Consider the following 15,482-nt stretch of genomic DNA (forward strand, 5'->3'; position numbering starts at 1 on the left):
TCTGATGAGCAATTTGTCATGTTTATACGTGCTTTTTATACTTGATTCAGGGCACTTGAGCCAGTACCTTTTTCTAATCTAAAACTGTCCTCGTAAGGGAGTATTAGAGTAGAAGAAGCCAGTCCATGGCCTCACTACATTTTCCTCTCCTCATCTCCACTTTACAAGACCTCCTCTTCCTTCTCTCCTTCACGTCCTCGGCGAAGAGAAGACAGTAGATGTCAGCTGACCAATCTGTGCCTTTCAGTAAACAGATTAAAGAGACAGACAGGAGCTGTGTTCGAATACCCATACTAACATACTGTATACTGCGTACTTAACGAGTATATACTATATACTATTAGTTCATTTTAGTATACTGTAAACGAACGGTCTCCTTTCAGTTGAGCGTACTAGCGCTTCGCCTGTCTACCGGAAGTGATACACCCTAGATGTCCGTTTAAGATGTTTGGTTAATGATTTGTTGTGAAGTTTCCTTTTTTTGTGGTTTGCATGTTGCAACACAATACATCTGCTCTCTTACTGTGGAGTAAATCTACGTCAAACCCTGCAGCAGAGGGGCCTCGCCGTTCTAGGTAATAAACAAATAACCAAAATATGGATTTGATCGTTTGTTTCTTAGAAATCCAGCAGGAAATCTAACTTCCTTTTGTAAATTGTTAGGATTTGTCAGGATTTGAAGACATCTGTCACATCTACTCCCACTCCCCTTCTCCGGCACTCAACGTCCCCGGTCTACTAACCACCGGTCCTGGCAACCCATCTTTACGCACACCTGGCAACCTTCATTACGCACACCTGCGCCTCATCATTAGGCACACCTGGACTTCATCACTTCCCTGATTACTTCCCCTCTATTTAGCCTACTGTTGTCATCAGAACTTAGGTGTTATTGGTTTTTCTCTCATTTTCAGTACGTTTCCCATGTTTGTGCTGTTGTATCTGTTCAGTGTTAAAACTCACCTTCTACACCTACTTTCTGACTCCCGGTGTATACGTTACAGCATCCTCCAGTGATTTTTTTACTTTTCCTGTTGAGAAGCGATATCCCAAGTATAATTACAGTAAGTACACACACTAAAGGGTAAAACAATACTGTATATGTTTTGAGCAAAATCTGTACTAACTGCGAACTTCAAGGAGTTGGTCTGATGAGGATACATGGACCATCTATTGAGATGTGCCTGGAGTAGGACTTTAATTAAGATACAGCGTAGATGAGGACCAAAGGAATGGTCTTTGACACAGGAGGTTGGTGCCACCTTAATTGGGGAGAACTGGCTCGTGGTAATGGCTGGAGTGGAATTAGTGGAATGGTATCAAATACATTAAACACATGGTTTCCATGTGTTTGATGCCATTCCATTTGCTCTGTTCCAGACATTATTATGAGCCGTCCTCCCCTCAGCAGCCTCCTGTGGTCTTTGATAATGTACATAAGCCACTGGCACATCTTTCCCAAATGTGTCTGGACACAGCAGCTGTTGCTCATTTGGAGACAAAGCAAATCCAGAGTTAGTCTCCAAACTGATTTTCACTGCTTTTCAAGCTGAAATGTGATATTACAGATGTAGGATTTTACCGCAGCAGGAAAATAATCCTGCCGCAACAGGAAATGTGAATTATTATGTGGATTACAATTAATGGAAATGTTTGTAGGGGTTGATACATTTTTGTAAGGGAAAAAAAATCAAGCATGAAATTTCAACATGGAAATTACAAACATCAGAAACCTTTTTCAACCTCAAATACATTTCCTGTATTGCAGGAAAGTTATCCTGCAACAGGGTGATCAAATTAAGATCCTACATCTGTATAACACAGTAGGCCCCAGATTACGGGGGGATGCAGGCTGCTGTAACGGTTGTGGACACACTTTGGTGAAACCACTGTTCCCAAACGATTACAGTAGAACCAAAACAGAGCAGAGAGAACTTTACTGAGAAAATAAAAAGTCTGGCTTCTATCAGTCAACAAGTGAAAATACTTTATCGCTCAATTAACCTCTCCTGGTTTATTCACTCACTCACTGAGCCAGGAACAGAATAGGCCTACACAGCAGAGTAGTCACAACCTCCCTCTAATCGGACAGAGTCAATTTGAGGGGATTGTTACCCTTAGAAAAACCTTCACTGACCATCTAGCCCCTGATGTTTTTCTTCAGAAGTCCCTCACCTGTCATCTGAAAGGATCTGCACAGAGGAAGGTGGTACATCTGTTACAGAACCATGACAGGATGCTCAATCATCTTGACTTGAGGTTCAGCATTTAAGTACATGTACAGTGGGTAATAAGAGAGCGCTTACCAAGGTCTGCTCCTAGTTAAAGCTGCAATATGTAACTTTTGGGGCGACCCGACCAAATTCACATAGAAATGTGAGTTATAGATCTGTCATTCTCATTTAACGCAAGTCTAAGAAGCGGTAGATATGATCTATGTGCGTTATTTCTATTCTTCTTGCTATTAAGTTTTGTTTTTGCATCTTTTACTTTTGGTTTTGTAAACCAGCTTCAAACAGCTGAAAATACAATATTTTTGGTGATGGAAATTTTTTCACAGCAGTTTAGATGGTACAATGATTCTCTACACTATAGTTGCTTGTTTTGTCACATAAACTGAAATTAGGCGAACTAATAGAATTTTAGCAACCAGGAAATGGTGTGCGATTTCTGCATAGGGCATCTTTAACATTTCAGAACATGGATTAATGATGAAAAAACCCACTGTGCAGAAACTGATTGATTCAGCATTGTTTCCATGTCATTTCAACCCAAACATTTAATGTGATGACGTTGAATCAACGTGGAAAACTGATTGGATTTTTAAAAAGTCATCAACGTAAGGAAATGTAATAATTTTTTTCACCCAACTTTTAACCTTAATCCAATGACATGTTTAAATGTTTTGTTGATTTCACGTTGAATTCACATTAGTTGACAACTCAACCAAATGTAACTCAAAACTATACGTTGAACTGACGTCTGTGCCCAGTGGGAAGAGTTCCAATTATAAGTGAAAACATTTCTATGAAAGTACACACTGGTACGACATTATTTAATAAAATACCAGACCAAAACTGTAATTTTTTAAAATGCCATTTAGCAGACGCTTTTATCCAAAGCGACTTACAGTCATGCGTGCATACATTTTTTTGTTTTTGGGTGGTCCCAGGGATCGAACCCACTACCTTGGCATTACAAGCGCCGTGCTCTACCAGCTGAGCTACAGAGGACCACCCATACAGAGGTAATATATAACGTGCTACCTACCATTGTCTCATAACTGTCCGAAGATGACAACAAACTAAGATAAATGACCCCCCTCCCAGGAGTTCCCTGGCCAGGACAGTCCCTCCTCCGGGGTTAGGGTTAGGAGACAGATTCAGTCCTGGTGCCAAACCACAGCCCCCCGGCACACTGTCTCGCCAGAGAGCCTGGTGATTGATCCTGGAAGGGATGAGCTAGCATGCTAATTGGTGGATAGTACCGCGCCAGGCCAGACAGCAGCAACGATGGGGGACGAACACACATGGAGTATTGAGGACCACACGGTGACAAACAGACTGGAAAGTAATAATGCTAGCAGCACAACACCTTGGAGATGCAGCCGAGTGCGGACAGTGGAAAGATGACTTCATAGGGCTGAGTTCCACTAAGCCAGCCAGCACAGGAAATACAGCTAAGTACTTCTATATGAGGATAGATCTCCCTGAAAAGTCATCAGGATTAAACCTCCAACTGGGTGTCATTGGCATAGTCTCTGCTACAGTGCTGCTCTCTCAACCTTAAGAAAATACTGTATATCATACCCGATTTGCACTCTGTCGCCAATAAGACTTGAATACATTGCAACAACACGGCAAGTAATTGTGCAGAAGTACCAAAGATGGCCTTACATAGAAATGACAGCAATATGCCTATATGTCATTGATAGGGTTGATAATTCTGCCTCAGACTGTAAACAAACCAATTGGACAACTCAATAGTATCTTAATTTGTGGGAAAAGGTACGTTTGGTGTTTTCACGTCCCCTGTATAGTGTGTTCACCCATTTAACTGTCAGTAAGGGCTAACTGCCTCTACAACAAGGATGTCTGGCTTACCACAGCAACCCATCTTTGGGATAAATGTAGCATAACATTGATGGGCCTCACCACATCACTGTGTCTTTGAGTGTATCAAACGCCAGTAGCTGAGCAGCTGAGGATCAACAAGATGAAAGGCGGTCCCACAGAATCACCACTGGAACATCCTAAAATGGCTCTGTGTCTGACAGCGTCAACTGTATGAGTCACGAGCTGTGGCTGGGCATTCCAGTGTTTGGGTTCGTGGTTGAGATGGGCGATGATCTAATGTTGTGAGCTCTGAGAGAGAGACTGGCATGGATTAACTGCTGTCTAAGCCTCTCTCTTCTCCTCTCCACCTAGTCTCCTCTATCCTCTCAGTCTCCTCTCCTCTCCTCTCACCTCTCACGTCTGTTTCCTCTCCTCTCAGACTCCTGTCCTCTCCTCTGCTCTCCTCTCCTCTGTCTCGACTCCTCTCCTCTGTCATCTCCCCTCTCCTCTCAGTATTCTCTCTCCTCTCCTCTCCTCTCCCCTCTCTTCTCAGTCTCTTCTCAGACTCCTCTCTTCTCAGTCTCCTCTGTCTCCTCTCTTCTCCTCTCTTCTCTCCTCCGACTTCTCTCCTCCCTTCTCTCCTCTACTATCAGTCTCCTCTCCTGTCCTGTCCTCTCCCTCCTCTTTTCTCGTCTGTCTCCTCTCCTCTCTTCTTGTCTCAAACTCCTCTCCTCTCCTCTCCTCTCCTCTCCTCTCCTCTCCTCTCCTCTCCTCTCCTCTCCTCTCCTCTCCTCTCCTCTCCAATCAGTCTCCTCTCCTGTCCTGTCCTGTCCTCTACCTCCTCTCTTCTCGTCTGTCTCCTCTCATCTCTCCTCTTACTCCTCTCCTCTCTTCTTGTCTCAAACTCCTCTCGTCTCGTCTCTCCTCTCCTCTTCTCTTCTATTCTCCTGTCCTCTTCTTTTCTCATCCTCTCCTCCCTACAGTCGCCCATGATGAAATTCCCTGCAGCCTCCCGTGAGGCCTACTCAAAGTTATTGGGAGCAATTTGACGACCAGACTGCGCTTTAAAACCAACAGATGAAGGGAGGATGATGCACCTGTTGCAATTGAGGAGTGAAATACCACCCTCTTCAGCGAACCTCCTGATAAACAACCTGTCGACACACTGGGATCCTGGAAGCATGTGGTGGACTGCTTGCCCAGGGGATTATTCATAAAAACAACACATCCTTCCAGATCCCTCCACCGCCCTCGTAAAATAGGTCTCCTTCTCTTAGGCACTCATTGGTGGAGAGGTAGCGAAGCCAGTTGCCAGGTAACAGGTACAAGTGTAACCCAAGAGCCATTGGGACCCCTGGCATAAAAATAAGACAATATAGGCTCTATTCAAATGTCTGGAAAATGGAGAGGTAGAAATGGAACCCGCTCTTAAATCTCCTGAGCAGACTGGGAGATGGCACAGAACCTCACAGAGAAAGACCTGGAGCACCGGGGGGAAAGAGTGGTTGAATCAGTCCAAACCACCGTAATTTTCCCTGTAAACAAGTTTACTCGAAACCTTGAATCACAACAATGGACCAGATCTTAATGAGCCACACATAAACAAGTTTTATTAGCAAGAGCCTTGGGGAGATAGAAATGGTGATTCCAAACAGCAATGAAATCATTAAGACTACTCTTGTTCCAAAACGGTTCTTTGGCTGTCCCATTGGAGAACCCTTTTTGGAGAGGAATAGATACAGTAGATTCCAAAACTCTACTTATACTGTATATCTTCAAGGTTGAGTATATCCTGTGAATATGCCTCAAAGACCCTAAAGATCGAAAAAGCTCAAACTGTAAATCTTTAGAGACTCAATCGCTACTCTGCTCTGCGACTACAACATATACTGCAGTTTAAAAATGTATTTTGACGTGATTGTCTTACACATTGATAAGAAATAATATATATTTGTGGGTTGAAACAATTCCCTGTGAGAGCATAACTTGGCTGGGGTTGAGGCCCAGGAGGACGCCAAGAAATTAAACACCATCACTTGTCAGAATTTTTTATAGGAAGGAATCCGTTTCCCCAGTCATGTGTGCTGAAGAGGGCTTAATCTCAATGTGATGGACAATCATGGGAATGGAGCCTTTCAGGAACCAAACCTACTCAAACCTCAAACAAAGGTTTAATTCACCCAGTGTGAGCAGCAATAGTAAATATCTTAGCAGACACAGGAAGTCACCTAAGTGACATCTACCGGTACTTGATTACTGCACACTAAGTGCAGGGATCGTAGCAAATTCTTAAATCTATCAACTCTATGTTTGGTCAACTTCGATGGCAGTGATAGAGAGTATAAATTAAAGCAACACCTTTCAGTCTAACTGCTGTTTGTTAGAAAAATGAAAGTGTGGAAAACCCTTATCCCCTCTCAGCTAGAATGTTCCTTTGAGCCGGATATCATACAAACAGCCTTGCTTGAATTTGACCATTAAGACACTCTGGACCGCTCATGTGTGTCTAGTCTGAAAACAAGACCTAAGCCAGTTCAGACAGAAGACCAAAGAGCAGAGCAGTAAAATACAGAAACCGGACATAATCCAACCTGCGGTATAATTACGATGATTCTCTGAACGCATCAGAGAGAGATGTCTGTCTGCCGTCATCATGTCACAATGCAGTAACCCCTCAACTATTTTAACCATCGCAGCTGTGAGCAATTATGAAAATTATATTTGATGTTTAGATTATTTCTACAGACAGAGCACTGCTAATCCTCTCCTGACTGTTCCAAGATCTGCTTCTCCAGTGGTCCATCACATCCAAGAAAAGCCCTGGACCCCTCGACTCCCACTCTAAATGGGTGTACAAACAAACCTCTGCGGACGGAGTAACCTCCTGTTCAACCCAACGGGGGAAGCACATGCTGGGGCTGACCGCATCTCCAAGAGGAAAAACTGAAGAAGAGATACGTTGGGTCTTAGGTTGCTAGAGTAAGAAACCAACAACTTGATTCCCAGAGAAGACCAAAGGTCAGATGTCAGAGAAGACCAAGCGCATCTGACATCTGACTTTTACATGGCATCTGAAAGTCTTTACATGGTCTGAAAACAGAATTAGCAGCAGTAATTGCAGTGTTACAGTACCACCTACCTACTGTAGTGTAATATAATTTTGAAGTTACCCTGGAATAATGTCTATGTAATATGGTTGTATATCTATGAGGGCTTGGCGTCTTCATCACAACTATTATAGACATACACCTAGACCAGATCAGCGGTATAATGGCTACAAAACAAGTCTCAATTCCAGGCACCATAAACATGGTTATTGCAACCACCTGTGGAGTATGTCAGAGACTTTACATATGGCTCATGGCTAATAAATACATAATGCACTTGATCACGGGTTTAAGGCATTAGACACACAGGGATAAACAACTAGCAAAAATGCCATAAAGAGTAATTCCACCTGTTGTCTGTCTTTTGGATGGTGGCCAACGACAGAAGTTGTGCTTTCAGTTTATATGGTCTAAAGCAATAGTTCTCAATGCCAGTGCTGAAGCGTCTGCAGGTTTTGTTGAAGAAATGCATTCAAATCTGTAGTGCAAGAACAATGCTTGTGACTTTGATGACATCACCCGGAAACCTGGTTACTGTAAAACTGCATAGGACCCTAAAGGTCTCACCAGTGTATGTTTGTGATGACGTCAAAGAACAATAGCATTCTGAGAATCATAGGCATGGATAGAGTCAGTTCACACTCCCCTAATCACACATGATCACTGCCCTTTCATTCCTCTTCCCACAGGCCAAACATTCTAGAGACTCAACACATCACCTGACATACAGCTGTATTTAAGAAGAACAAAGCTGAGGGAACCTATGCATCCCCCCCTCCCTCCCCCACTCTAAACAAACACCATGTGTCTGTGGTGCTCACTGCTTTATCCAGCCATATATTAACATAATGCAGTACCACCACAGCTCTCTCTCTCTCTCTCTCTCAACGTGGAGAGATGCTGGCTGTAGCTGAAAAGGAAAGTCGTTGAAGCATAAACCAGTTGTAGAGACCAGAAGTGGTTAACTAACTGAGATGAAGTGTGATGACGAAACAGAAAGGTACTGTGTATAGTTTAACACCGTAGTCCCCACTCAGCTGATACAGCATGTATAGATCACAGGAGGCTGCTGAGGGGAGGACGGCTCATAATAATGGCCGGAACGGAGCAAATGGAATGATACCATTCCACTGATTCCGCACCAGTCATTACCATGAGCCTGTTCTCCCCAATTAAGGTGCCACCAACCTCCTGTGGTATAGATTATACTGCTCTGTGACAATGGCCTCAGATGCCATCTACTATCGTTATGGCAACACACTGCTGGCCAGCCTCCCGAATTAAAGGGAAGTATTTTGCATTGCTGCTTTTGTTGACACATGCCTGAAGTGAAAACACATGCAAGGGAAAATCAGACTGGCCAGGCAGTCATCCATCTTTGTGATTTAACGCGAGCTGCTTGTTCGCCAAATACCCAGGAATTCCTCTCTTTAAAAGACACAGAGAGGAGAGGAGACCAGATTCACGGGGAGAGAGCTAATTTATGAGCCGAATCATCATCCGCACAATATCTATCAATTCACAAGGGCTTTTTCTTAAACCCAGCTCAGCTCAGCATGAGTCCTACAGGACTGAAAAGGGACACATCTTTTCAATTAGCCTCTTCACATCTTATTCACAGGTGGAGTAGATGATGTTAGACTGCCACCAGAGTGGTGACCTGACATCACAGAGTGTGTGGATGAGAAGAGAATGCCTTCCAGAAAGTGACTTGAGTCTGTAGCAGAGTCAAATATAATTTTACATTTCAGTCATTTAGCAGACACTATTATCTAGAGCGACTTACAGCAGTGAGTGCATACATTTTCATACTGGTCCCGCGTGGGAATTGAACCCACAACCCTGGCACTGCAAGCGCCTTGCTCTACCAACTGAGCTAGAGGAGAGGGCAGAGTGAGACGCAGACACTCACTGAGTGTTCCGATTCTTTACAAAGAGCCAGTGATGGGAGAGGAGGGGAGGTGGAGGGGGGCATTTTTATGAGCTTCAGTTCCTCTGTGAGATTCCACAGGTCTGACTGCTGTTTTTGGGTCTCTCTCTCTCCCTTCGGCAGCATAGCATGGTCGGGTAACAGGAAGGGAGACAGCTTCACTACAGCAGTGAGGATCAGGAGCACATCATCGTCCTATTAGCCTGAGTCTGTGGTGAGCCCCCATACCACTTCCAACACAGCAGGGTCTTAATAGGGGAAAAATCGTATAGAATGCACATATTAATATGACTATGACCACTTTGATGGTAAACCCCAGTTCAGACTGAAAACAGGACATGCTTCCATATGGTCCATAACACCATAGGAATATTCTACTGTAATATTTCCAAATAAAATTCACTATCAGCCATTCTGCTGTTCTTTCACATGCTAACTAACGCTCAAGTTCTTCCATGTTCGCTAAGAAGACACCTCATGTGTCCTCTCCCTTCCGTTTTATTGCCAACTGGTGATGTTGTATGTTAATAAATGGGTGTAAATAGCTATACACTTTAACCATAAGAGTGTGCACAGGTGCGTGATGGAATATCAATATATCTCTTGGTACAAACGAGATTTCCAAACGACAACAGCAGCAGCAGTGAATAATGGCATAGCTTACACTTAGCATTGTGTTTCTTCAAGTTAATTTCATGAAACCATGTGTGATATAATTTCTACTGCTCCTTTCCCAGTCCTTGGCATCTTCAGGTACGAACTGGGAAAGGCCTACTGATGCGGTGTCGCGCCCATCAATCCTCCTCAATGGCTCACAATTAAACCCCACAATGGCTTTAAATAAAAGCTGACATATGAAAACAGGCAAAGGCCGGGATCCTCATCATCAGAAGCATTATTCTCTAATGTTTCCACCCTGGGCTGGTTTTAAGAGGCCTTAAAAATCATCACAGACCATTTTGTAATGGAGATGATTCTCTTTATTGAGAAGGGCTAGAGCGGAACCCCTGTGGCCCTGTTCCGTTAGAAAAAGAGATAGATGTTGCTGAGGGGCAGTGGGTCTGGAGCTCAGTGAGACGAAGAGAGAGAGAGAGAGAGAGAGAGAGAGAGAGAGAGAGAGAGAGAGAGAGAGAGACAAAGACTCAGGTTCAAAGCCTTTCACTTTGTAAGTACACGCTCTCTCGGGTCAGAACTACAGTAAGAAACAAGCTGTCATGGTAGATATCACTCATCACATGATCTCTCTCTCTCTACCCTTAAAGCCAGTCATATTTATTCCACAGATGCCATTCATCACTGGTCTTGGGATATGTCCAAAGGGACCAAACTGACAAAGGTCTGCAACCTGGACTCAGGGGTAAATGTAACATAGTAAACTCAAATCCGAGACACTCAAATTAGTGTGATATGTTACGTTTGGTATGGTATGTATTAATTTGTGGATGTCCATCATCCATTTCTTATGATATGTTATGAATTACAATTCGTATGCTATGTTACGAATGACAATTCGTATGATATGTTACGAATTCCAATTTGTTGTGTCTAACGTTAGCTAGGTGGGTAGGTGGCTAATGCTAACGTTAGCTAGGTGGCTAACGTTAGCTAGGCTAGGGGTTAGGATTAGGAAGTAGGCTAAAGGGTTAAGGTTAGGGTTAGAGGAAGGGTTAGCTAACATGCTATGTCATTGCGAAGTAGCTAAAAAGTAGTAAGTAGTTGCAAAGTTGCTAATTAGCTAAAATAAAGTTGTCCGTGACCAGATTCGCACACACAACCTTTCGTTTTTGCCATCCTGTCTTATGTAAACATACCAAATGTAACATATATTACTAATTTGAGTGTCCCGGGTTTTTGTTTACTATGTTATGTCTAGTCTATGATAACAGCCTGGACAACGTCATCCTCAGAACACAGGAGGACATGTCAATCAAATCAGCCCTTAGGGAGTCCAATCTATCTACAGTGGGGAGAACAAGTATTTGATACACTGCCGATTTTGCAGGTTTCCCTACTTACAAAGCATGTAGAGGTCTGTAATTTTTTATCATAGGTACACTTCAACTGTGAGAGACGGAATCTAAAACAAAAATCCAGAAAATCACATTGTATGATTTTTAAGTAATTAATTAGCATTTTATTGCATGACATAAGTATTTGATACATCAGAAAAGCAGAACTTAATATTTGGTACAGAAACCTTTGTTTGCAATTACAGAGATCATACGTTTCCTGTAGTTCTTGACCAGGTTTGCACACACTGCAGCAGGGATTTTGGCCCACTCCTCCATACCTTCTCCAGATCCTTCAGGTTTTGGGGATGTCGCTGGGCAATACGGACTTTCAGCTCCCTCCAAAGATTTTCTATTGGGTTTAGGTCTGGAGACTGGCTAGTCCACTCCAGGACCTTGAGATGCTTCTTACGGAGCCACTCCTTAGTTGCCCTGGCTGTGTGTTTCGGGTCATTGTCATGCTGGAAGACCCAGCCACGACCCATCTTCAATGCTCTTACTGAGGGAAGGAGGTTGTTGGCCAAGATCTCGCGATACATGGCCCCATTCATCCTCCCCTCAATACGGTGCAGTCGTCCTGTCCCCTTTGCAGAAAAGCATCCCCAAAGAATGATGTTTCCACCTCCATGCTTCACGGTTGGGATGGTGTTCTTGGGGTTGTACTCATCCTTCTTCTTCCTCCAAACACGGCGAGTGGAGTTTAGACCAAAAAGCTATATTTTTGTCTCATCAGACCACATGACCTTCTCCCATTCCTCCTCTGGATCATCCAGATGGTCATTGGCAAACTTCAGACGGGCCTGGACATGCGCTAGCTTGAGCAGGGGGACCTTGCGTGCACTGCAGGATTTTTATCCATGACGGCGTAGTATGTTACTAATGGTTTTCTTTGAGACTGTGGTCCCAGCTCTCTTCAGGTCATTGACCAGGTCCTGCCGTGTAGTTCTGGGCTGATCCCTCACCTTCCTCATGATCATTGATGCCCCACGAGGTGAGATCTTGCATGGAGCCCCAGACCGAGGGTGATTGACTGTCATCTTGAACTTCTTCCATTTTCTAATAATTGCGCCAACAGTTGTTGCCTTCTCACCAAGCTGCTTGCCTATTGTCCTGTAGCCCATCCCAGCCTTGTGCAGGTCTACAATTTTATCCCTGATGTCCTTACACAGCTCTCTGGTCTTGGCCATTGTGGAGAGGTTGGAGTCTGTTTGATTGAGTGTGTGGACAGGTGTCTTTTATACAGGTAACGAGTTCAAACAGGTGCAGTTAATACAGGTAATGAGTGGAGAACAGGAGGGCTTCTTAAAGAAAAACTAACAGGTCTGTGAGAGCCGGAATTCTTACTGGTTGGTAGGTGATCAAATACTTATGTCATGCAATAAAATGCAAATTAATTACTTAAAAATCATACAATGTGATTTTCTGGATTTTTGTTTTAGATTCTGTCTCTCACAGTTGAAGTGTACCTATGATAAAAATTACAGATCTCTACATGTTTTGTAAGTAGGAAAACCTGCAAAATTGGCAGTGTATCAAATACTTGTTCTCCCCACTGTATCTACCTTCAGCCAAAATGTTGTTGTTCAGAGTACTGCTGTGTTCTTAGTAGATGTCAGTGTGAATGTGAAAAACAAACTGTGATATAGAAAGCCTCTTGACACAGGTTAAAGCCTGTTCGCTACTCATTACCAATAGAATGTAAGATGTGAACATTGACACTGAGTGATTCTGCTGTCAGGTAAAAATGTTGTGGGGGGTATAAGATGTCTACACTAACGTTACACAATACACTAGATCACTCCACACATCCTGTTTCTCAGAGGAAGAGCAACCGCAACCGCAACCATAAGGAAAAGCCTTGGGCACTCTGTACCTCCATGCTCACAACACCCATCTAACCGAATGACACTGAACAGATACTATAGAGGGTGAAGAAGCGTGAAGGAGCAAGAGCTGTCAGAATGCCAGCATGGCTGGGGAATCACTCTCTAATATCCCTCCCACCTTTTTCTGTGCTCGGGTGTATCCCGCGAAACAGTAGGGGGTGTGGATCCCAAAACCCTCACCACATGTCTTAGATTGACAGGCCCACGTGAGGTCACAGGCCCCGGCACGTGGCAAGGTTCCTGGGTGTTAAACTCTTGGGTCAGACTGACGGCCTTCTGAAAGAAAAAAAGGCTTATTTTCCTTTCCATTTTTTTGTTTCTCTTCTTCTAATATTAGCTGAAACTGAGGCATTCGAGGGCCGTAATAGAGAGCACAGCCAAGTGTTGACAGCACAGGAGAGAAGGAGGAGGGGAGGAGGGGAGGGGAGGGGAGGAGGGGGGGAGGGGGGAGGGGAGGAGGGGGGAGGGAGGGAGGGGAGGAGGGGAGGGGAGGGAGGGAGGAGGGGAGGAGGGGAGGGGAGGAGGGAGGGAGGGGAGGAGGGGAGAGGCTTCAGGCTTCTCAAATCATCCAGCGGTAGATACAAACAATGTTGTCGATCCAAATCAGACAGATTCCTCAAAACACGTGAAGCACATCCTGACAGTTCTACTCATGGGGTCATAGTCAGAGTATAGTCAGTCTAATTGACTCCCCTATAACTTGCAGATGGGGTATTTGAGAAACAGCCGAGAGATCCACAACAAAGACCGAAGGGCCGAATGCCAGCCAACATCTAGCTCAGTGGGAGACCAAAATTCTCCTAGGTGAATCACCTCTCTCACACACACACACACAAACACACACTCACACTCACACTCTCTCATTCTCCCAGCAGCCTTAGCAAATCCATCTTTGGGCTGGAAGCTGAGCTCCCACAAAGTTCAGCAAATTAGCTGTGGGATGATTCAGAGCTTGGATCAGGATAGGGGCTGGGGAATCTCGACAGCTCCTGTCCACAATCTCTCACCCCCTGGTTGATGACCCTGGATCCAGTCAGCTTCCAGCTGAGCCGTTGCTGTGGTAACAGACTGTTGTGTTTTGAAGGCCTTGCATTTTCCTACATCCAGAGAATGTATTCTTTATGATTGTGATGAAGTATTCTCCCACATGCCTCCCCTGTTGTTTCTGTTTAAATCAGATGGACGGGAGAGACATCTATCTGGCTTGAGTGTGTTATCATGAATACATGAATCTATAGGGCTACCCTTACAGAAAAACTCACGTGAAATCATGTCAAAACATGTGTTTTTGGAACATGTGAAATTAATGTGTTTTGATTCAATGTTGTTTCGACATCATTTCAATTAACTTGATCTAACGTGGAATAGAAGTTGAATTGACATCTGTGCCCAGTTGGATGTGACTAAATAGCATTCCTTGAGCATTCCTCTGCTTTAAAAAGTCTGATGGCCTTGGACACAGACACCCGCTTTCCATGGAAATAAGTTATTTCCACAACCACAATCTATCTGCACAACTGAACAAAAGTGAGAGTTGAGTCCATTTTTGTCAGCAGGCTATTGTTTACCTTGAACAGTATGGAAAATCACAGAGGAAAGGGGTGACATGTACAGATCAGCTTTTAGCGGATGCCCTGTAACCCACTCGCACACACAATCAATACCTTGGAATCCTTGGTAACCTTGGTATTCCCGATCTTCCGAGAAAAGGGCTCTATTCCTGCCGCTAGCCTGACGTGTGTGTCCAGGAAAGGCCTGGAACAGAGACAGGGAAAGACTAATAACTATGATAGTAAAAGTGAAAATGTGCACATTAAAAAAGGGTTGAAGCGCCATGTCAGCCCTTTTCTCACTATTACCAGTCAGTGTACATCCTGAGAACTGTCCGCTAATGCCAAACATGAGATGTGATCACTTACTCTGACCCTAACCGACTCGTGCAAAATAGAAGTATACAGTCTGTCGCTATTTGCAGTCCAACCAAGGTGCATGGCCCTAATGAAGGCTCAAAGGCTGAACTCATTGTTTTTAATAATAAAGAAACAGTTTTTATTGAACTGTAGCTTTTGTCCTTGTAATAGTGGGCAAAAATGTATAGCAGTTATCTAAGAATGTACCCATAAATTACCCTTATGAAACAAATTAACCTTGAATTCTTGAAATTAGACATACATAAGGGACAGTGAATATGATAAAAGTATTTTCATAAACATCTCTACCTAGCTGCACGTTATTGAGGAAGACTGGTGAACAGTTTAGATGGACCGTTCCACTATCCATAAGAAATCCCCCTTTAGAGGAAGAGTATTGGCGCCACCACATGGCAGTTGAAGGTAGAGACAGAGGTTGCTGCTTCAAAATCAAATCACATTTTATTTGTCACATGCTTCGTAAACAACAGGTGTAGACTAACAGTGCTTACTTATCAGTAGCGGTGCGTGGGTAAAATCACTGTGGAAGCCAAAGCCATATTACAACCTATGTGTTGTGATAAT

The sequence above is a fragment of the Coregonus lavaretus genome, assembly GCF_964263955.1.
Source record: "Coregonus lavaretus genome assembly, chromosome: 35".
In the NCBI taxonomy this organism is placed as follows: Eukaryota; Metazoa; Chordata; class Actinopteri; order Salmoniformes; family Salmonidae; genus Coregonus; species Coregonus lavaretus.